The sequence below is a fragment of the Artemia franciscana genome, chromosome 11 (genome assembly GCF_032884065.1).
Source record: "Artemia franciscana chromosome 11, ASM3288406v1, whole genome shotgun sequence".
In the NCBI taxonomy this organism is placed as follows: domain Eukaryota; kingdom Metazoa; phylum Arthropoda; class Branchiopoda; order Anostraca; family Artemiidae; genus Artemia; species Artemia franciscana.
In genome coordinates this window covers 34,911,481-34,934,143 of record NC_088873.1, presented here as the reverse complement: position 1 = coordinate 34,934,143, position 22,663 = coordinate 34,911,481, and the positions used below count along the sequence as shown (strand labels likewise).

The 22,663-nt window shown below is 35.2% G+C and overlaps 1 long non-coding RNA gene across 1 annotated transcript; it reads left to right on the top strand.

Moving 5' to 3' along the window:
- The first annotated feature begins 7,663 nt into the window (after nucleotides 1-7,663).
- LOC136033134 (uncharacterized) lies at nucleotides 7,664-22,663 on the top strand. Its single transcript, XR_010618865.1, has 3 exons — nucleotides 7,664-7,737; nucleotides 14,404-14,505; nucleotides 22,219-22,663. It is a non-coding gene; the product is annotated as an uncharacterized LOC136033134 (long non-coding RNA).

The window sequence follows — 22,663 nt, the reverse complement described above, 5'->3', positions numbered from 1 at the left end:
GTCCCGTCTGTATATACATTCGTTTTTTAGTTTTGTTTTTCTCCTTTATTTTTTTCCTTTTTTTTTCTTTTTTTGCTTATTTAGATTTTTAGATTTTTTAGTTTTTTTATAGTTTTTTAGTTTTTTTTTCTTTTTAGTTTTTTTGTCCCGGTTAGTTTTTTAGCTTTTTTACTTTTTTTTAATAGTTTTTAGTTTTTTTGTAGTTTTTGCCTTTTTTTAGTTTTTTCAGTTTTTTTTTTAGTTTTTTATTGGTTTTTTACCTTTATTTTAGCTTATTTTTCAGTTTTTTCCTTTTTTTTTAGTTTTTTTTAGTTTTTAGTTTTTTTAGTTTTTTACCTTTTTTTAGTTTTTTAGTTTTTTTAGTTTTTTAGCTTTTTTATTTTTTTTATTAGTTTTTAGTTTTTTTTGTAGTTTTTGCCTTTTTTTTAGTTTTTTTAGTTTTTTAGCTTTTTTATTAGTTTTTAGTTTTTTTTGTAGTTTTTGCCTTTTTTTAGTTTTTTTAGTTTTTTAGCTTTTTTATTTTTTTTATTAGTTTTTAGTTTTTTTTTTGTAGTTTTTGCCTTTTTTTAGTTTTTCAGTTTTGACGTCACCTGATCCAGTTTTTTCAGGTGACGTCCACCTGATCCATCCACAGACAGACAGACAACTTATTTTTTATATATAGATATATATATATATATATATATATATATATATATATATATATATATATATATATATATATATATATATATATATATATATATATATATATATATATATATATATATATATATATATATATATAAATATATATATATATATATATATATATATATATATATATATATATATATAATATATATGTATATATATATATATATATATATATATATATATATAATATATATATATATATATATATATATATATATATATATATATATATATATACATATATATATATATATATATATATATATATATATATATATATATATATATATATATATATATATATATATATATATATATATATATATATATATATATATATATATATATATATATATATATATATATATATATATATATATATATATATATATATATATATATATATATATATATATATATCTATATATATAAAAATAAGTTGTCTGTGGATGGATGGATGGATGTGTCAGGTGACGTCACCTGAAAAAACTGGATCAGGTGACGTCAAAACTGAAAAAACTAAAAAAAGGCAAAAACTACAAAAAAAACTAAAAACTAATAAAAAAAATAAAAAAGCTAAAAAACTAAAAAAACTATAAAGGTAAAAACCAATAAAAAACTAAAAAAAAAAACTGAAAAAACTAAAAAAAGGCAAAAAACTACAAAAAAAAACTAAAAAACTAATAAAAAAAGTAAAAAAGCTAAAAAACTAAAAAAACTAAAAAAAGGTAAAAAACTAAAAAAAATAAAAAATAAAAAAAACTAAAAAAAAGGAAAAAAAACTGAAAAATAAGCTAAAATAAAGGTAAAAACCAATAAAAAACTAAAAAAAAAAGGAAAAAACTAATAAATGACGACACTCAAAGAGAAAAAAAGGCAAAAAACTACAAAAAAAACTAAAAACTAATAAAAAAAAATAAAAAAGCTAAAAAACTAAAAAAACTAAAAAAAGGCAAAAACTACAAAAAAAACTAAAAACTAATAAAAAAGCTAAAAAACTAAAAAAACTAAAAAAAAAGGCAAAAACTACAAAAAAACTAAAAACTAATAAAAAAAATAAAAAAGCTAAAAAACTAAAAAAACTAAAAAAAGGTAAAAAACTAAAAAAACTAAAAACTAAAAAAAACTAAAAAAGGTAAAAACTAAAAGAACTAAAAAGAAAAAAATAAATGACGACACTCAAAGAGAAAGCGACCAGGACAAAAGGAATGTTCGATTAGCAATCAACAAAGCACCGGGACACAGGGAGTATAAATGACGACCCGGGGGAAACAGGGGGATATAAATGACGACCGGGACAAAAAAACTAAAAAGAAAAAAAAACTAAAAACTAATAAAAAAACTAAAAAATCTAAAAATCTAAATAAGCTAAAAAAGAAAAAAAAAGGAAAAAAATAAAGGAGAAAAACAAAACTAAAAAACGAATGTATATACAGACCGGGACACCGGGATACAAATGACGACCGGGACCCGGGACACAGGGAATATAAATGACGACCGGGACACAGGACACAACTACAACGGGGACACCGGGGGAAACAGGGGGATGTAAATGACGACCGGGACACCGGGACAGGGAATGGTCGATTAGCAATCACCATCAACAAAGCTCAAGGGCAATCATTAGAATCATGAGGTATAGATCTGAATACAGATTGTTTTCCCATGGACCATTATATGTTGCATGTTCAAGAGTCGGTAAACCTGACAATCTATTTATATGCAAAGACAATGGGACAGCAAAGAAGTTGTATATTCGCAAGTTTTACGTAGTTAAAACCATATATAATATATCTATCTATATTCACAGGTGGGACATAGGGACACAACTACAATGGCGCGTAACTATTATGGCGCGTAACGACTTACGCGCGCGGGGGGGCTTTGGGGGGGGCGCGAAGCGCCCCCACCAACTAGGTGTTGGGGTGGCGCGAAGCGCCACCCCAACAGCTAGTATATATATATATATATATATATATATATATATATATATATATATATATATATATATATATATATACTAGCTGTTGGGGAGGCGCTTCGCGCCCCCCCAAGCCCCCCCCCCCCCCCGCGCGTATAAATCGTTACGCGCCATATTAGTTACGCGCCATTGTAGTTGTGTCCCTGTGTCCCACCTGTGAATATAGATAGATTTATATATGTGTTTCAAACTACGTAAAACTTGCGAATATACAACATTCTTGGCTTTCCCATTGTCTGTGCATATACAAAGCCTTATGTACTAATAATGACATCATATGCAAACGCTCTTTTTACAAACAAACAAACATGCATACACACAACTCGTTTTTATATAGATAGATAGATAGATAGATACAATACAAATTAACTGCGTAAAACTTGCGAATATACAACATTCTTCGCTGTCAAATTGTCGCTGCATATAAATAGATTGTCAGGTTTACCGACCCTCGAACATGCAACGTACAATTGTCCATGGGAAAAACAATCAGTATTAAGATCTATACCACATTTTTCTAATGATTGACCTTGACCTTTGTTAATGGTGATTACAAATGCTAATCGAATTGGGAATTGTACGGTAAATTGGGAATACTACGGTAAGTGTCATGTATAATACCGTTTACAGTTCTCAAATACTCAAAGGATGTCGGACCGGGTACATTCACCAAAAGCAGGCGTAGAAAGAAGCATTCATGTTGATTGGGGTGAACGGTGTAGAGTCTTCGTATCGTGGTATCTTTGAAGATGGTAGGTTGGCCGTCGACTGACTTACCCTGTTTTCGACGTCCAAATACTTTGTTTATAGTATTCCGCGTGTAATACGAAGGCACTTCAGTATACAGCAGTTTTTTTGCAAAATAATCACTTTTGCAAAGCGAAAAGAAAGCGGTTAACTTTGTATCCCCCTCCCCTGGAGTCTGTTACCATGAACTATCTGATGACTGCCACATTTACATAGAACCTAAAATGCTGAAAAGAGATAAAACCATCATATATTTGTTTATTATCACATAAAATAAAGCAATGAAAATCATTTGAAAGTGTTTTGTTTTGACCTAGAGGACCAAGTCCTAAAAGTGATGAGGCAGGATAGGGACAGACAACGCAGGAAACTGAACCTCATCGCTTACGGTGTCTCACCTACAGACGATGATACAAACTTTGTGATCCAGCACCTAGCCTCAGATTATAGTCTCCCCGGCGTCAAAATTCTGAACCTGAAAAGACTCGGTGCAAACAACCCACCCACCCAGCAAGTCCCAGACCGCCCTCCCCCGATTCTTTTTAGTGTTACAGACATTGCCACCAAGGTAAAGATCTTGAAAAAATCCGTCGAGCTGAAAGCAGACATACAGTTCCACAGCGATGAGTCCCGAGAGGACAGAGCTAAACGTAAGAGCGCTACAGAGGAACTTAAAAGACGGATTGCAAACGGTGAGACTGACCTCGGAGTACAGAATGGCAAAGTCGTTTCAAAAAACGGTCAGCGAGCTCCACCCCCAGCATTGGGGGCGATGGAGCACTAGATGCACAGCCAGACGAAAGACATGTAAATAGTAGTTTAGTGTCATTTAACAGTGTATTATATAGTAGTTCCATATCAGCTCAAGAACATTCATCGGAATGCAGTTTTGAAACTGCCAAATCTGACACTAGCTGCGTTCTTTCTGTTGAATCGGAATACAACTCGCCAGATTCTTATTCAACTGACGCAGCATCTAGCGAAGCTGACGAAAGTCCGTCATCCAACGATGACGTGCTAGTTCCAGCGGGCTCAGGAAGAAGAAGAAGCAGACAGAAACAAGTGATGAAAGTGTTGTCAACAAACATTGACTCCTTGCCAAACAAGCTGAATGAGCTAAAAGTGTTGCTGGCTCACGAAGATATAGACGTTGTGTGCTTAAGTGAAATTTGCCCAAAAAACTCTCAAAATAGACTGGAGGATAGCCATATTCAGATACCAGGATACACAGTCATTTCGAATCTGGACAGACCCAATGTGAGGAGAGGAGTTGCCATATACATCAAGTCAGCCTTGAAGGTAAATAACATTGACCTTTTCACAAGTGCCAATTATTTTTGGGTAGAGTCTATCCTGGTTGAATTGACAGTAGGGTCTGAAAAGTTTAGAATTGGCGTGATTTACCGTAGCCCTTCCTCCCCCAACTCCGAAGAATCATTTCAGTATGTGGCAAATATTATAAATGAAATGACAATATGTAACCCCAAAAATGTCATCATCGCAGGAGACTTTAACATGCCGGACACCAGGTGGGTCGATGGTTTAGGCTTTACTCTTCAAAACAACTATACCAATCCAACTCTTGAAGCCTTTGCTGATAACCTGCTGGTCCAGACAGTTGAGTTCCCTACCAGACATAGAGATCATCAAACTCCATCTCTCCTTGATCTCGTTCTGTCAAACAACCCCGAAAAAATTATGTCAACAGCAAACTTACCCCCCCTTGGAGCAAGCGACCATCTTTGTATCCTGAGTGCAATAATCTTGAATCGGATACCAACCAACAAAATCAAACGAACGTTTGTTGATTACAAGAAAATACACCAGGACCTACAAGAGATTGAATGGGAAAACTCCTTGCAACAAGACACTGAAGCATCCTGGGAGCTTTTCAAGGACATACTACTGAGTCTTGAGTTAAAGCATACGAAAACTTACTTCTCAGAACGTCCCAGAACCCTTCCGTATATGTCACCACAGCTAAAAAAAGTCATTAATAAGAAAAAGAAAGCTTGGAAAAAGTATAAAAATTGTGAGAGTGCAGCCCATCTAGAGCAGTACAAAAAGGCCAGGAACAAACTGAGAAATGCGACCAGAAAAGCAACCATAAGATATGAGGAGTCGATAGCACTAGAGGCAAAAACCAATCCAAAAAAGTTTTGGAGATATGTCACTTCAAACAACCCAAGCCGCAGGTCGATCCATCATTTTACCTCCAGCGATGGAACCAAAATAACAGACCCATTGGTAATGGCAGATACCCTCAATCAATGCTTCTCGTCAAATTTCTCTAAAGACCCTGGATGCCCCCCACCGGATATGCCAACCACCCACATCAAACACCCTATGCCACCGATCCAGTTCACAGCTTGTGATACTTACAAGCGCCTAAAAACTTTGGACCCATCCAAGGCAAAGGGACCCGATGGCATCCATCCTAGGTTGCTGAAGGAGACCGCAGCTGAAATAGCGGAACCCCTGACAAGAATATTCCAGATGTCAATAGCTTCCAAAACTATTCCCTCTGACTGGAAAACAGCAAATGTCATGCCAGTTTTCAAAAAAGGACAGAAAGATAAACCACAGAATTACAGACCCATCAGCCTGACTTCTGTCCCATCAAAAGTCATGGAAGGCGTCTTAAATGATGCAATCGTTGCACATCTGGAAACTAACAGCCTGTTATACGATGGACAACATGGTTTCAGGAAGGGTCGCTCTGTGGAGACAAACCTAATTCAATCATATGACATAATCACCAAGATGATTGAGGAAGGCCTTCCAGTTGACGTACTCTTGCTGGACCAAGCCAAAGCTTTCGAGAAGGTAGTACACTCGTACCTGGAAAGGAAACTAGAGTTCTATCAACTCCACCAAGATGTAAGGGAATGGATTATCCAGTTTCTCAAGGATAGAATACAGAGGGTGATGATGTATGATGAGGAGGGGAATCAAATCATGTCAAACCCAACTCCAGTGCTCAGCGGAGTTCCGCAAGGAACTAAACTGGGACCTACCCTCTTCAACATGTTCATCAATGACTCAGCCCAGTCAGTGCAAAATGACCTTAAACTGTTTGCAGACGACTCGAAATTGTTTGGCCCAGTCGCAAACAACCAACAGTGCGCAGCTCTGCAGGCAGATCTGCACACCCTCAACAACTGGTCCTCTTCCTGGTCCCTCGAGTTTAATGCTGAAAAGTGCAAAGTCCTACATCTTGGCCCTAAGAACCCAGGAATGACATATACAATGACAGATCGTACTGGGAAGCTCATAACTTTGGAAACTGTCACCGAAGAAAGAGACCTTGGGGTCATTGTTGATGACAAAATGAAATTCCATAGTCACAGCAAATACCTAGCTGCAAAAGGCAACAGGTCCCTTGGTCTCATCAGACGTAATATCACCAGTAGATCTCCCAGGACAACCAGGAAGCTATATACAGGACTGGTCAGACGCAACTTGAGTACGGAGTCTCTCTTGCCGTTCCCCACTATGTCGTGGACAAGAAGATCCTTGAGAGCGTTCAGCGGAGGGCTACAAAACTACCAACCAAATGTAAGAACCTCTCGTACCCTGAACGCCTCAAGAAGCTCAAGCTCCCAACCCTGACGTACAGGAGGAAACGCGGAGATGCAATCCTGACCCACAAGCTGCTGGAGAATGGTGTCACACCAGGGCTTTTTAATAAGTCGCTCTCTAGCCACACCAAGAAGCTCCAGCAACAAAGAAGCTCACGGAGAGAACGTTCCAACTTCTTCTCAACTCGTGCTGTTCCACTGTGGAATTCCCTTAGTGAAGAAACAGTTCAGTCCAAAACTGTTGACAACTTCAAAAAAGCAATTGACCGAGACTGGGCAGCGATGGAGTGGAAACTACACTGGGAGGCCAGTGGATCTACTCAACGGAACTAGACAACGCACTTCCACCTCCATCACTCAACCGGCGAATCTACAGGATGTTCACCCAACCTTATTCGCCGGCCAGTGCGATTTAAGGTAAGGTAAAGAGTGTGGAAGTTTCACGAACAGAGGTCAAACAATTAAAATTGTCATTCGAATTTTTTTTATATGGTTTCTAGTCAACTAAAAACCATGTAAAATGACTAAAAAATTCTTTCTAGTCGACAGCATATTATATTTTAGCACTTCCACAATGTTATTTTTTATGGCCATTTTCTTCTCAAACACGGCTAGCTGATAGGGTTTTCATTTTTCAAATAAATCTTTTCTTCTTTTGGCAACTCAGTTTCCACATCACGCTCCTTGATTTTCTTATTGTCATTTATTCTCAGGAGCTCGTTGAGTCAAGATGTGAGTGTTTAATTTTATTCTCTTTTTAGTTTTGACGCAAGTTTTTACTTTAACTGAAATCAATAGATGAAGTCCAAACTCGAAATATTGGGTTAGGCCTAATTCAGGATTTGCATGAATGAAATAAGGCTTGGTGACTACTATTTCTTATTGAAATTATTGTATCTGGAATGAATTTTGTGGTAAAATTTTAGATGAACTAGGCCTTGCCTCCTAGATTTTTGGTAAGTGGTTGATATGGAAAAATGCAAGTTTCAGGGATTTATAGTCTTAAAGTAGCCTAAGTTTTGTAGGCTACTGGGTGGATGTATTGGAGTAGGCTTACATGTCCTGATCTGTAACTTCTTGCAAAAATATTTGTTATATGAATGTGAAATTTTGCAAAATAGATCTTGCTATCATAATTACAATTAAAAATTTCTACAACATGGAAATTAGAAGAGGGTTAACATAGCCTAGTAGTTTGGTAATATTTTCCTGATCTTTTTTTTGGTCCTAAATTCACTAGCCTACTTGGTTTTATATTATCCAACTTGACTGCATATGAAGATACAAAAATGGGATTTTTTATGTTATTCTTGCTACTGATGTACAAATGAATTGAACATATCATTCAATACCTTTATTTACATTCTTTACAAATATAATAATAGCTTCCATTGCAAAATCAAATTCAAGCACTTTCTGAGATCTAAGCCAAATGTTTCTGATCAAGATATTTTCTAGTATTTGGATATAAAAAGGCCTAAAACATTGGTCTTAAACCTGTTGTTTAACTATAAATCATATTTTTATGTTATATAATCCACATGTGTACTGATCCCACGATTAAGTTGGATAAATAAATTTTACAGTGGTATGCTCCTTACTTCTTGACACATTTTCAATAAAATACAAAAAAAGAAAGCCATCAATAGAAGATGTACATAAATATCCAACAAGGTTCCAATCCAAAGCAGTATTTAAATTTACAAATGTATTAAATTTATCGAATTGTATTATATAGTATTAAATTTATAAATGGATTTAACATAAAACAGTAATTTGAAATCAAAATTTTTTGAGCCTTTTCCATACCCCAAGACTAAATATTTTGGTCATTTAAGAGCTAAAAAGGGTTCAAATTTGAATTTGATGGAAGCAATGGTAAATGTATCATAGTCCATCTAGTTGACTAACCAATAAATTGAAAATACCACTCAATGCCTCTTTTGTTATTTATGGCACTTGGTATCTAGCAAGTGACATAGCAATTGCAAATTCTGTTGGTCTGTCTGTCCTGTTTTTGCTACTTTAGGCACTCAGGCAAGCTAGGACAATGGAATTTGTCAGGTGTGTCAGGAACCAGACCAGATTAAATTAGAAATTGTCATTTCCTCAATTTGACCATCTGCAGATGGTTAAATCATAAAAATTAGAAAAAGGAGGTATTTTTAACTTACAAATGGGTGATCAGATCTTAATGAAATTTGATGTTGGAATGTATATTGTGTCTCAGAGTTCTTATTTTAAATCCCAACCAGATCAGGGGACATAAGAAGGAGTTGGGGTAGGTAAACCTAAAATCTTGGAAAACACTTAGTTACAATTATCATTAACCATCTTGTTTGTAAGTGAAACATTTATAATTTAGTGATACTAAGAAAACAGAATAGTTGAAGATTTATATTAGTGATTTGGCAGAAGGAAATACCACTAATGGGAATGTTGTTTTATCAAAATTTTACAACAGTAAAGTTTACCCGTCATGTAGGCAAATTTCAGGGCCCTCTAGAGGGGGAAGGAGTGGATGGGGGTACTTTAAAATACCTTCCCAGGACATACTTCAGCTTTTAGTTTCATTTTCCTAACCTAAACCCTTTCAGAGATAGCAAGAAGTCAATTAACTAGAATTTCACCAATGATAGGCCTATGTTCACTTTATTGGTAAGCCATTTATATAAACTGTTATTTTTTTAACCATTTTGCGAAGTAGCTAATTTTGGTGATTAAAACTTACAGGAATGTTTGTGGAGCCTAAACAGTAACTCAGAAAATCTTACAGTTGTTTGTTTTGCCTCATAGCTTGGCTAATTCTATAATAGCTTGGCTGATAGCCTAGGTAGTTTAGGGTGTACAAGAAATAAAAAGAAATGTATTGGCAATAAAATTTGAAGGAACCAATCAATGTTTCAGGAAAATTCCAGTTCAGCTAGGCTACTTTTTGCCATCTTGGAAAGGTGACAGGTTAGGAATGTGCAACTTTCAGTATTGAATCCAGGGTCAAAAAGGCCTGGCCAAAGGTTAGACATAGTGAATAATTGTTTTTTTTAATATAGATTTGGTAACTTAAATACACAAGAACCAAAGTTAAAGTATGGTAAGCTTGTTTTGGTGTTACTTGGTTGTTCTACATTTTTTTTTTCATAGGCATATATTTTGGGGGTGATACCTAACACAGGGATACCATAGGGAATTCATGGTAGGCATGGTACTTACCTGGGTAGGGAATTTAATGTGCTGAAACCCTATAGGCAAGTGTGTATTCTCCTGATGAGCCCTTGTGTTGGGTTGCTGCCTCTGAATTATTTGTCTTTTTTTTAATATTTGGTAAATGACAATTTATACTTACAACACAACTGCCTGTCCATGGACTATTCTTTATGGTTGATTGTGTATAGCTATGCTGTTTGACCTATGTAATTGTATGGATGAGTAGGGTTAAGGCCAGTGTTTCCACTTTCTCATTTTTTAAATCCCTAATAAAGAGCTGAAAAATCCCTAGAAATCCCCATCTTCAGTTCCAAAATCCTTAAAAGTCCCATTTTCTAATTACTCCCTGACCCGCTTCTCCCTATCTCAGTTTACCCTTACCATTGAAAGGTAACATATTTTGGCTTCTTAGATTGAAGTCTAGCTATCACTACCATAATAGAATGTCTTGTCATGCCGTTTAAAGTGCTTTTTAATCATCAGCTAAATACAAATAGCTTCAAATATACTTCAAATAATATTAAGCAAATAGAAAAGAAAATGTAATATTGTAATGTAGATTACAGTACAAGATGTTTAATACTGTTCAATCGTAACTGGTAAAACGTAATCAGACCTTATCTTCCCCTGATGTGTCTTCAACATTTTTTGTATGGTGGCTGAAGCTTTCACCGTTATCATGTGGTGAAGTAACTGATCATCTTGTCATTCCACACTTTCTTGAGCCCTTTTCATTCTATATTTTGTTTTTAGAATCCCCCCCAAAGTTAATGTTTTCAATTTATTCTGACGGTCAGTTTTTACAACTTTTACAGCACTGAAAAACCTCTCGACATTGACATTTAAAAATGGAACAGTGGAAATAAATAATACTGCCGGTTTCAGGTTAGGATACAAATTCTGTTTCGGCAGCATTTTTTTTCACCACTACCAAACACCAGCAGGTCACGGTATCCATTGTTTTGACGTTTTCAATATCGATGAGGCTCTGCCTCCTCCACTCCTGCTCGGTTTTGGTTCTGTCCCATGGGATCTGTCCATGCTTCCTAACAAAAGGTAGCAGAGGCAGGTTGAAGTGATTGGGCTGACACTGGGTCAACCATTTCAGTATATTTGTAACTGTCGTCTTCGAAATTGAACCTTTTCTGTATCTGGCCTACTGTTTTGATATGGAACGCCTGTGCAGCTTTGAGAACTACTTCGATTGAATCAGGGGGGACGGCCGTATCTGACCTTGACGTACAGAGGGAATCTTGTCCGTTCGGACCCAAGTAAACGCTTTCAAGGGGAAGTTAAAACTTCCATTTGTTCACATCGATTTCTAAAGCACTAGTTGATTCCACATAGTCCTTCTGTAGGAAGTTCAATGCTGAGACCAATGTTAAACTAGAAATATTTTGGTTTCAAGAGCTCAAATTGTGCTTCAATTTGAATTTGCAACAGAAGTGATTGTCATATTTGTAAAGAACATAAAAAAAAGACATCAAGTGGTATGTTCACTTTATTTGTAAGTCAAAAAAAGGAATAACAAAAAATTTACCAATTATAGTATGAAGGTTCATGATTTTCCCCTAGGTACGTATGCTTGCCAAAAACAAACAATCCATTTATTCCTACATATGCCATTGTTTTTAACGGCTGTCAAATGGCTGTCAGTTTGTTTGTCTGTTAAAAACTAGGGTAATGAAACCGTAAGAGAGGTGTTCGAATAGTTATAGCCTATCTCTATTATTCACGTCAGTACTTATAAAGCTGGCTACAAGTTCGAGTTCAAGTTTTTTTGATTTTACACAAAAATCTGAAACATAATACAAGTACTGTGGAGAAAAAGAATCGTACATGCAATGCTTGTCAAAAAAACTTACTACAATAAGAAACAACTACGTACCCTATCAAACTATCAAAATATATTATAACTTTATTTATCTGATCTGTAAAAAAATGACATGCTATCTCCCAATTAATCTTATGAAAAAACAACCCAAAAATGACAAACCATATGACTTCATTAATCGAGAACAGTCCAAGCTGAAATTATTGTTTGAAGCCCACATCAGTATGGAACTGTTTCAAACAGTTCTTTGTTGCAAGTTTGTTACTTAGGACTCCTGTACATCTCAAAATCTGTTTGGTGTTAAAATTTTTTAAGCAACTGAAGAAGTTCTTCTCCGTGATTCCCCGTTCAATTCGCAAGGAAACAGATCCTAAATCGAAATATCCTGCTTCTCTGATCAAGAAGATGATGATGATGAACAAATTAAAGGAAAACCCCCAAAATATCCCTAAAAGTCCGTGGGAGAGCAAAAATCCCTAGAAAATCCCCAAATCCCTAAAAAAAAACTCTCGCCCCTAAGACTTAAAAATCCCCATTTTAGGGGGGAAATCCCCATAGTGGAAACACTGGTTAAGGCCTCATTCAAGTACTGGTCTATATTAATTACTAATGTAGGAAAACAGTCTTCCTTTTCTCCCTGTCTTTTTTGTGTCTGTGCTGTTGCATTGGTGATTTATTTTTTCATTATAATATTAACAGGCAAATATCTAATGTTAATCACATTAAATTATTTTTGTCCCTGTTTCATACTAGACTAAATACTTGTTATTTCATTGGAAGCTACATCATTCCCCTTTATGTTGTGTCTGCTTCTCAACAGCTGAAACAATTCTGCATGTATTATTTGATTGCCAGGCTCTGAGTGAGGAGACTTTATCTAAATCATTTCTGTTTTTGGTTAAGATTCCAAATACTTAAACAGTTACCCTGAATCCTAACCTGCCTTGGCATATGGTTTGTAAGATATTTAAGGCTGCTATTGATATCCTCAAGAAAAAACAAATTGTTTAGTAATTATTAAAGCATGATAAAGTCAGCTGAAAAGGAGATGATTCACCTATAGGATTTGAGTGCACAGAAGAAAGCAAGAGTTTGTAGGAAGAGGTGTATTAGTACCAGCTGGCCTAGTGGCCTTAAACTGCTGGAAACAGGCAGCTCAGGTACCTGCGCTTCCTGTAATCAATAATGGTGTATATAAAGTGTGCACTCATTGTTTGCTAACTGGAGGATAATAATGCTTCTTATGGCTAGTTTTTATGGCACTTGGTGTTAACCAAGTGACATACAGCATTAGCAAATTTTGTCAATCTGTCTGTTGGTCTATCCTGGTTTTGCTACTTTAGGCACTTCCAGGTAAGCTAGGACAATGAAATTTGACAGGCATATATAAGGGACAAGACCAGATTAAATTAGAAATAGTCATTTTCCCAATTTAACCATCTGGGGGGGGGGGCGGAGTGGGGGCTGGTTAATTCACAATAAATACAAAAAATGAAGTATTTTTAACTTACCAACAGGTGATGGGATCTTAAGGAAATTTGATATTTGGAAGGATATCATGTCTCAGAGCTCTTACTTTAAAACCCCACCAGATCTGGTGACATTGGGGGGAGTTGGAGGGGGGAACCTAAAATCTTGGAAAATACTTAAAGAGTGGAGAGATCAGGATGAAACTTGATGGGAAAAATAAGCAGGAGTCCTAGATACATTATTGACATAACTAGAAAAGATCTACTCTGTTTTTTAATTCTAAAAAATTTGAAAAAATGATGTATTTCCAACAAAAGAAAGAGATTGGGTCTTAATGAAATTTGAAGTCTGGAAGGATATTGTGTCTTGGAGCTCTTATTTTAAATTCTGACTGGATCAGGTGACATTGGGGGGAATTGGAGGAGGTATTGGGATGAAACTTGGTGAGAAAAATAAGCACAAGTCTTAGGTACATGATTGACATAACTGAAAGGGATCCACTCTTTGGGGGAGTTGTGGGGAGGAGGATGGGTTAATTCTGAAAAATTAGAAAAATGAGGTAATTTTAACTTATGAAGGAGTAATTGGATCTTAATGAAATTAGATGTTTGGAAGGATACCATGTCTAACTGCCTTTTACTGCCTCTTCTAATTCCTGTACGTTTTAAGGTTCGACTTTGGGACGCAGCCTCTTTAACTCTTTAAGAAAACGAAGTTTTTTTTCATATTATAACTGTAAGATACGACTACTTTACTGCCTAAACTAGTCCCAGATAAAAGTAGGAGTGGGCACATAAAGGAGTAAGGTAACTCTGAAAATTATATTGAAATTGAGTATACTGTGCAATGATGTAGAGTATGTACTAATTTAAACATTTCTTGTTTTATAGGGTACGACATTCCAGATTTCCCATGCAAATCGGTTACCTCAAGTGACCGTTAATGAGGCTACATTACGTCATGTGACCATTGATGGGGCTAATTCGATATTCGTAAGTAGACTATTATTTCTATACGTATTTATATATATGATGTGTTAAAGGTAAGTATTCTTTTTGAAAAAAGACACTGTTTTCCTTCTTCGGTAATTAGGACAAATAAGCACTTGAGCAAGGGCTTGGAACCCACAATTTATTTTATGTTATGCATATTAAGGTATTTAATTCCTCTTGCACAAGACTAATAAATTCCGCTAGGAAGTGCTGATCAAACTTTTTAAAATTTCACCCCATTTTCCTTATTGGTCAAAATTAAAATGTAAGGTGGGTCTAAATCAACAAATGAAATCATTCTTAGCTAAAGACATAACAAGAAAACTTTATATTTTTATCGACGGGAAAACAACCCGACGGGTGAATCTGCTCAGAATTTATGATAAAAAGAATCTACAAAAACTTAAGTTACTTTTTTTCATTGTTGTCAGTGGTCTTAAAATAGATAACCACAAGAGATTTTTTTTTCTCTTAAACTTACAATTTCCTCTCAGAAATTTATATATGTTCCAATACCCCCCCCCCCTTCCAGTACTCATAGGTAGATTTCTCTAGCCTACTAAATGGCCAATGGATCTACTACTAGGTTAAAAAAAACAATCATTTAGAAAAAAAAATACGAGATCTTACTAATCCCATTTAAATCAATAGGCTTCGATTTCAGTTACAAAATTGTATTCCCCGCGGCGTCAACAGAAATAGGTATAGCTTGGTGCTTAGATAGACTCTTCGGAGTGACATTTGATTACAACTTAGTTAATAATTAAAAGAATGTGTAAAATTATCATTTCAGATGCGTAAAAATAGAAGTAAAAAGGACAACCTACTTAGACTCAATAACCAAACTAACCAAATTATTGCTAGCATCTTATCTAAATTTATAACATTTATCAATCAACTTTACCGCGAGAAAAATTTAAACCTTTATAGCACAACCGTAGAATTACCACACGTAATTTTTTTTTCAAATGAATACACAAACATAAATTGGGAAGTGATTAATATCATTCTTATGTAACCGGGTTAAACAGTTCGGAGAATTAACTAGAGTTAGAGTAGCGTGCAGACATGAAACTCTGCTGGTTATAATTATATATGTATACTAAAATAAATAAATAAGAAGAATTCCCAGAAATAACCTGTACCTAATACTCGAGATACAATTAACACAACATCAGGGTTAAAAAAAGAGCATATGTTTTATTTCTATAAGAATTATTGTTCTCTGGTTTTTATTTACCTCTAAACGAATTTCATAGAAATTTATATCTTGTGATAAGTACAATGTAAACGGTCACAAATTAAATACAAAAAGTTTTTTTTCAGCTGAAAGTAAGGAACATCATTAAAACTTAAAAATAATAGAAAATATTACGTATATCAGGGGGGTTGCTACCTCCTTCATAATTTGCTTTTCAAGCCAAAGTAAGACTCCATGTCCCAATTCCGATCGACTTCTAACTCCCTAACCCCCTAACTCCCCCAAGGAGAGCGGATCCAGTCCGGTTACGTCAATCATGTATGTACGACATTTGCTAATTCTATCCATCAAGTTTCATTCCGATCTCTCCACTCTAAGCGTTTTCCAATATTTCCAGTCCCCCCAACTCCTCCCAATGACACTGGATCCGGTCGTGATTCAAAATAAGATGTCTGAGGTACGAGGTCCTTCTAAATATCAAATTTCATTAAGATCCTATCACTCATTCCTCAGTTAAAAATACCTCATTTTTTCTAACTTTTCCAAATTAACCCCCCCCCCCCAACTCCCCAAAGAGAGCGGATCCATTCCGGTTATGTCAATCACGCATCTAGGACTTGTGCTTATTTTTCCAACCAAGTTACATCCCAATCCCTCCGTTCTAAGTGTTTGATACATAGCAGATATCAAAATGTATTTCTTACCAACCGCTCAAATTTTCAGCTAGTTTTTTTCTACCATTTTGGGAATGTACAATTTATCCCCTTTTTCATCAGTTGTACACAGTTGCTGACTAATTTGAACCTTTACTTGTGGGGGTTCTGATTCATTTGTTAAAATAACTTTTTCCTTACACTATGTTCCAGTGCATTCAAAGTGAATACGAAGAGTGAGGCCAACCCTTGTCGTTCTTTGAATTTTTGGTCGTCCAGGATATCCTTTTTCGCAGCTAAAAAAAAAATATAAGAAGACTAAACCTCTAGTACCGCTAAACCGCTCAAACTTTTTTTTTCTGTGGAGGGGGTAATCTATGCAGGGTAATAGATCCTCAGAGGCGTCAAAATTAGACGCCATTGAATGTAAGATGAAACTCCAAATTACAGACTACAGAAAAATTAGTTAAATACAGGAAATATAACACTAAGATAGCAAGCGTGCAAGAATGGACACCCTGAGCTGCTGAGTTTAGTAGGAGAAGCAAAGAGAGGGGGGCTGTAACTGGAGACGTTTAAAGATCGGAGGGAGATGACAAAAAGGTGAAGCATCGTGACTTGTGTTGTGTCAGATATATCTTTTTCTAAGTGTGCTAGTCTGTATGCATAATAAAACTACAAATGTGAGAATTTGAAAAACAAATTTTGGAACAATGCAAAACGTATAGGTTATAGACCCCCCCCCTGACACACACACAAAATAAGGAGAAAACACTGAAAAATTCTCATGTGGGGGTATTAGGTAAGAGATACTGACCAAAGCGAGTCGAGTTTAGAGAGATAATAAAAAGGCTTCAAAGCCCCAGTTTGCCAACTAAGAATCTTTTTTTCGTAAGTGGTAGAATATATATGTTACCAAAAACAACAAATTTCCAATATTTTTTTTGTCCCTTAGAGAAGGCTAACTGTCTTGGAACTTGGAAATAACTTACTAGTGGTCATTTATCTCGAGATTGGTAGCAAAATGAAAAACGTTGACTGTAATTTTCATTAAGTAGTTCTTTAAATCCTTCATCTTCACTAAGTTTTCCTGACCCTTCAATGACCTTTAAACCATGAAAAGATGCTTCTTGTTGCACGGCTATAATCTGATAGTTTTGCTGACCATCATTGTCTAGTTGACCATATAGTCTTCCCTCTACTGAAATGTCAGTTTTGGGAATATTTTCCCTTTTAGCATATCTGTAAAACAAAATAAAAATTGCCTGAAAGAACTATCAAATTGATCTAAATTGATTTCAAAAATAATTTAGTAGGCCTGTCATTGGTACGCTCAGAAGTTTTTCGAACTGATCACGCACATGACCAATTGAGTAAGTATATCAGAAAATGCTTTCGTGTGAATAACATCGTTCTATGTACGACTTTTCTAACTGTTGAAGAAGTATCCTTATTGTATGGTACCTTAATTTGGAACCAAGTCCCTGACATAAAAAGATTTTCTTGTGCAAAATGTCCGAATGTACAAAATAAAGTTATTATAATTTGGTATTGTTGCTAATTTAGTATCTAACTGTCCAACTAAGAGACTCAAATAAGTCGGCTTATAGGGCTTGTACCCATCCCCTGCCGTCTTAGTGAAATCTTAAATCGAATACATATAATCCTCCACGGAGCAGAATTTCTGGCATGATTTGCAAACGAATTTTCTCATATGAAAGTTATGTTACAGATAATATACCAGGTGTAATTGTACGCAGGAAATTTTCAGGGGAAAATTTATTTGGAATTTACTTTAATAGGGGTTTTAATAGGGAAGGGGGCTCAAAGGAAGTCCCTCCCCTCTTAGAGAGAGGTTTCCAAAAAGAGGTTGCACATTTCCTAACATTATTTGGAAAAATGACAAGAAATTAATTTTTTATGGCACTTGGTATTAACCAAGTGACATATAGCAATCGCCAATTCTGTCTGTCTGTCGGAGCTGGAGGGGGGAAACCCCTCCACTCTCTTTACTACTACTACTACTATGAAGAACTCACCGCAGCACCAAGCCACTGGAGACCAACAGCTACGCACGCTCCTCTATTCCAGTTTATTCAGAGCCTCCCTCTTTACACCCTCCCAGGAAGTTTCTATTCCCTTTAAATGACATCCTCCCACCTCAACTGCGGACAACCTGCTTTCTGTTTAGCCCTAGACAGTTGGCTGAAAAGGACAATTTTTGGTAATCTGTCATCCTTTATCCGCAGATTGTGCCCTAGCTTTATCTACCTTTTTCTCATTACAGCCCTACAAAGCGGTATTTACCTACGATATTTGCACCACCTACTGTTTGAAATACGGTCTGTCAGAGGGTTTCATTAGTTAATTTATAATGATTTATTTACGTTTTAAGCATGACTTTTTTTTCACTACTTCTGCTCCCCTATGGTTTAAATTAGTTCTGTACTTATTTTTAAAAACTTCGTAAGTTTTGTTGATTTTTTTATTGATGAATAAAAGCAAAAAGATTTTGCTCTTCATATTCTGGACAAAATTTTGCTAGGGATTCTAAAAATAGCTATATTATAGAACTACAAATGGTTGGGTACGGGTACTAACTAGTATTTTTTAAAATGAACAATTTTGGGAATTTTTGGAGGATGAAGCTGTTCCGTCGTATCTACTGTTACAACCTTTGATATAGACGAATAATGATCAAACACTTCGTTGTAGGAATTTTTGTATGTGTGTGTGTGTTATATTTTGCTTTAATAGCTTGGTTGTTCACATTTATGCATTTTGAGCTAGTATATTAGCTAATATAGCTCCAATTTGTTGTAAAAAAAAAGGAGAGGAAGAATCCCTGACAAGATTTGTTTCCAGTTGCGATTCCCTTGGTTCTGAAACTTTTATTGAGGTGTCTTCACGGCCTGAAATTTTAATGAGATCAATAAAAGAGATCACACTAAGAATATAACACACTAATAACACACACTTTCAAACTAAGAATCAATACAACCATTTTTTTTTTCAAACATTCTTTGTCGCTGATGAGCTCCCTTCGGTCAACAAATCAAAATTTAGTATCTATTTGTCCTTTCCGTCCAATATTCCCTCACAGATTCAGCTAGGTCGCTTAAGGCGTTAATCTATACCATTAACCGTATATGAACTTAAAGACGTCTTATTCTGATATCCTGGATGGAGATAGTGTCATTTGATCTAGCTCAACATCACCTTCAGTATTTACAAAAGTTTCAAATATCTTAGCCGTTCCTGCCGTATTGCAGATGAACCATTTTGACACCCTGGATGCATACAGTTCACCGATTTAGTTCAATATTAAATAAAAGAACAAGTTTTTTGAAATGAAAGTAAGGAGCGACATTAAAACTTAAAACGAACAGAAATTACTCCGTATATGAAAGGGGCTTTTCCTCCTCGACACCCCGCTCCTTACGCTAAAGTTTTTTATTGTTTTAAAAAGTAGAGTTGTGTCAAAGAATCAAAAGGAGGAAAAAATACAAAATTCCACATTTTTGTAAATAGGAGCTTGAAACTTCTACAGTAGGGTTCTCTGATACGCTGAATCTGATGGTGTCATTTTTGTTAAGGTCCTACTACTTTTAGGAGGCGTTTCCCCCTTTTTTCCTAAATAAGGCAAATTTTCTCAGGCTCGTAACTTTTGACGGGTAAGACTAAACTTGATGAAATTTATATATTTAAAATCAGCATTAAAATGCGATTCTTTTGATGTAGCTATTGATATCAAAATTAAATTTTTTAGGGTTTTGGTTACTATTGAGCTGGATCGCTCCTTACTACAGTTCGTTACCACGAACTGTTTGATCCCATTCGGCATTCCCTCAAGACAGAGTGTTTTTTGATTTAGTTTAACATTTCTCTCAACTTTCGGTGAAAGTTCCCACTTAATATTCTTAAATGTTGCTGAGTTATTGCACATATGCCACATTGACATTCATAATGCATTCAATGTCTCCTGAATTAGTTCAATATACCTCTCGACATTCACTCGAAATTTTTACTTAATACTGTTAGTTGTTCTTGAAATGTTATAAATGCGCCCTTTTTTTACTTTTATGTTCACAGTTGCTTTTGACTTTGTTGTGCAATGTTTATTCCCTGAAGGTTTCTACTGTGGTCCATGGAACTTCCTGAGATACTGCCAATATGTCTTTTTGGCAACTTTGATGCCATTGTGCGTTTTGATTTTGATCAGTAGCATCTGTACCATTATCTAAAAGTCGCCTTAATACGCTAGGAAGTTGCTGAGATATTTTTGATATGCCCTTTTTTCAACCTGAATGCAGGTAGTATCTTATCGTTGAATTCAATTTGCTCTCAGATCATTCCTTGAAAGTTAAACTTGATATCAAAAGCTGTTCGTGACATGTTGCGGATACTGTCTTTTGACAATTTCTTCGGGATTTATCTCAACATGCACCGAATTTTTCTGCTTTATACTTTAAGCGATTCTTGTTATATTATAGGTTCATCATTTTGACGAAATGGATGCACATAGTGTCTTTCGATTTAGTTTAGAATCCTCCCCCAGCATCCTCTGAAAGCTTCTACTAAATACTCTTAGCCGCTCTTGATATTTTGCAGACGCGCCCTTTCGACTACTTAGGTGTATATAGTATACTTTGATTTTGTTCGACACCCTCCTCACCAATGATTGAAGGTTCCAACTTAATACCCTTAAAAATTACTAAGATATTGGAGTTGTGCTCTTTTGACTACCTGGATGTACATATATTCTTATGATTCAGTTCGATTTTCTTCTCAACCTTCTCCTTAAAGTTTAAACTTAAAACCCCTAGCTGCTCAGTTATTGTATTACTAGCCATTTTGACAATCATGATATTAGTCTACTTTCATGTTTAATTCCTGGTCTGACATGTTGAGAGCCAAAATAATTGGACAATATCAACGCGGTAGCTCCCGAAAATGTCTGGGACAGCACTGCAACGCAACTGTGACCATGACTGGGGTCTCATTCGGAACCGGTTTTAGACTGATTGGAAACCAGCAACATCTGGATTGCCTCGTGGGTTGGACCTCACTTCCTCAAGGCCATTGTTACACAACAGTTGCATGCGCAATCAGTTAGCAATTATAGTCTCAAAACAGTTGCCCCATGGCTGCTGGGCCTTAGTCGCTCCTGAGCCGTTCTTGATAGTGCAAATGTGTCTTTCTTACGACCTTGTTACACGTATTACACCTTCCTGACTCTCATACAGTTCACCACCCTTCTCACTATCCCACAAGACCTGACTAAATTGGATTTCAAAGGATTTCAATAAAAGGGGTACCAAAATTGATAATAAGTAAAATACGCTTAGCTACATATATATATATATATATATATATATATATATATATATATATATATATATATATATATATATATATATATATATATATATATCTTCATCACTTATTCGATGGTTTTATCTCCGTGGGGCTCTTAGAAAATTTAAATTTTTAAATCACACCTTATCTACCCATGAAAGTTTTTGCCCAGAAAATTTCTTTTCCGCCAAAAACTAATCCATGCTACCCCGCCCCTCCTTAATTAGTGCTCATTTTCACGTTTAGCATTTATCTTGTATTGACTAATTCAGTATTAAGGAACATATTTGTATCTGTGCTTTTCCTTTATCACAAAAGGATTTATTAATAGCAAGCATAATTACATGTGAAGAAAAAAGGTTTTCTTCACATGGGCTTGAGGTTTTCGCTTTTGTAATGTATTTAGCCAGTCTTCAAAATTTATCCTTTTATAAATTTTTTAGTTCGGAAATATTTATTGTCTATTGTCTGCAAATGATTGACTTTTCTTTTCTTTTCTAGATAATGAAGCAGCTGGGCAGTAAATTTCGGAACTCTGTATAAGCCTGTTTTCTGTTGCATTCGTCTTTTTGTGTATAGACGCTTATTTTTACATAAAAAGACAGTGCAGCAGAACTGGTTTCTTATAATTTTAAAGTTTAAATAAAAAAAAAAAAACAAGGGTTCTAAACCTCAAGTTAAATAGAATCTCAGTAAAATTCGCGTTTATTTTTTTTTGCTCCCCTTTTATATTTTACTAAAAAAATAGAACCCTCAAAAAAATTTAATCAATTTTGCTTCAATTTTTTGCTCATCCTTCACCTAACGAATTTACTGCTCATTGAAACTGTGCAATTATGTGGCCTCTGCTCCTGCCAAAGAACCTCTTCCTGACTCAACATACAACAACGTTTTTTTATTTTATATTTTAATATAAATTTAATCAATAAAATATTGTTTCTTTGTA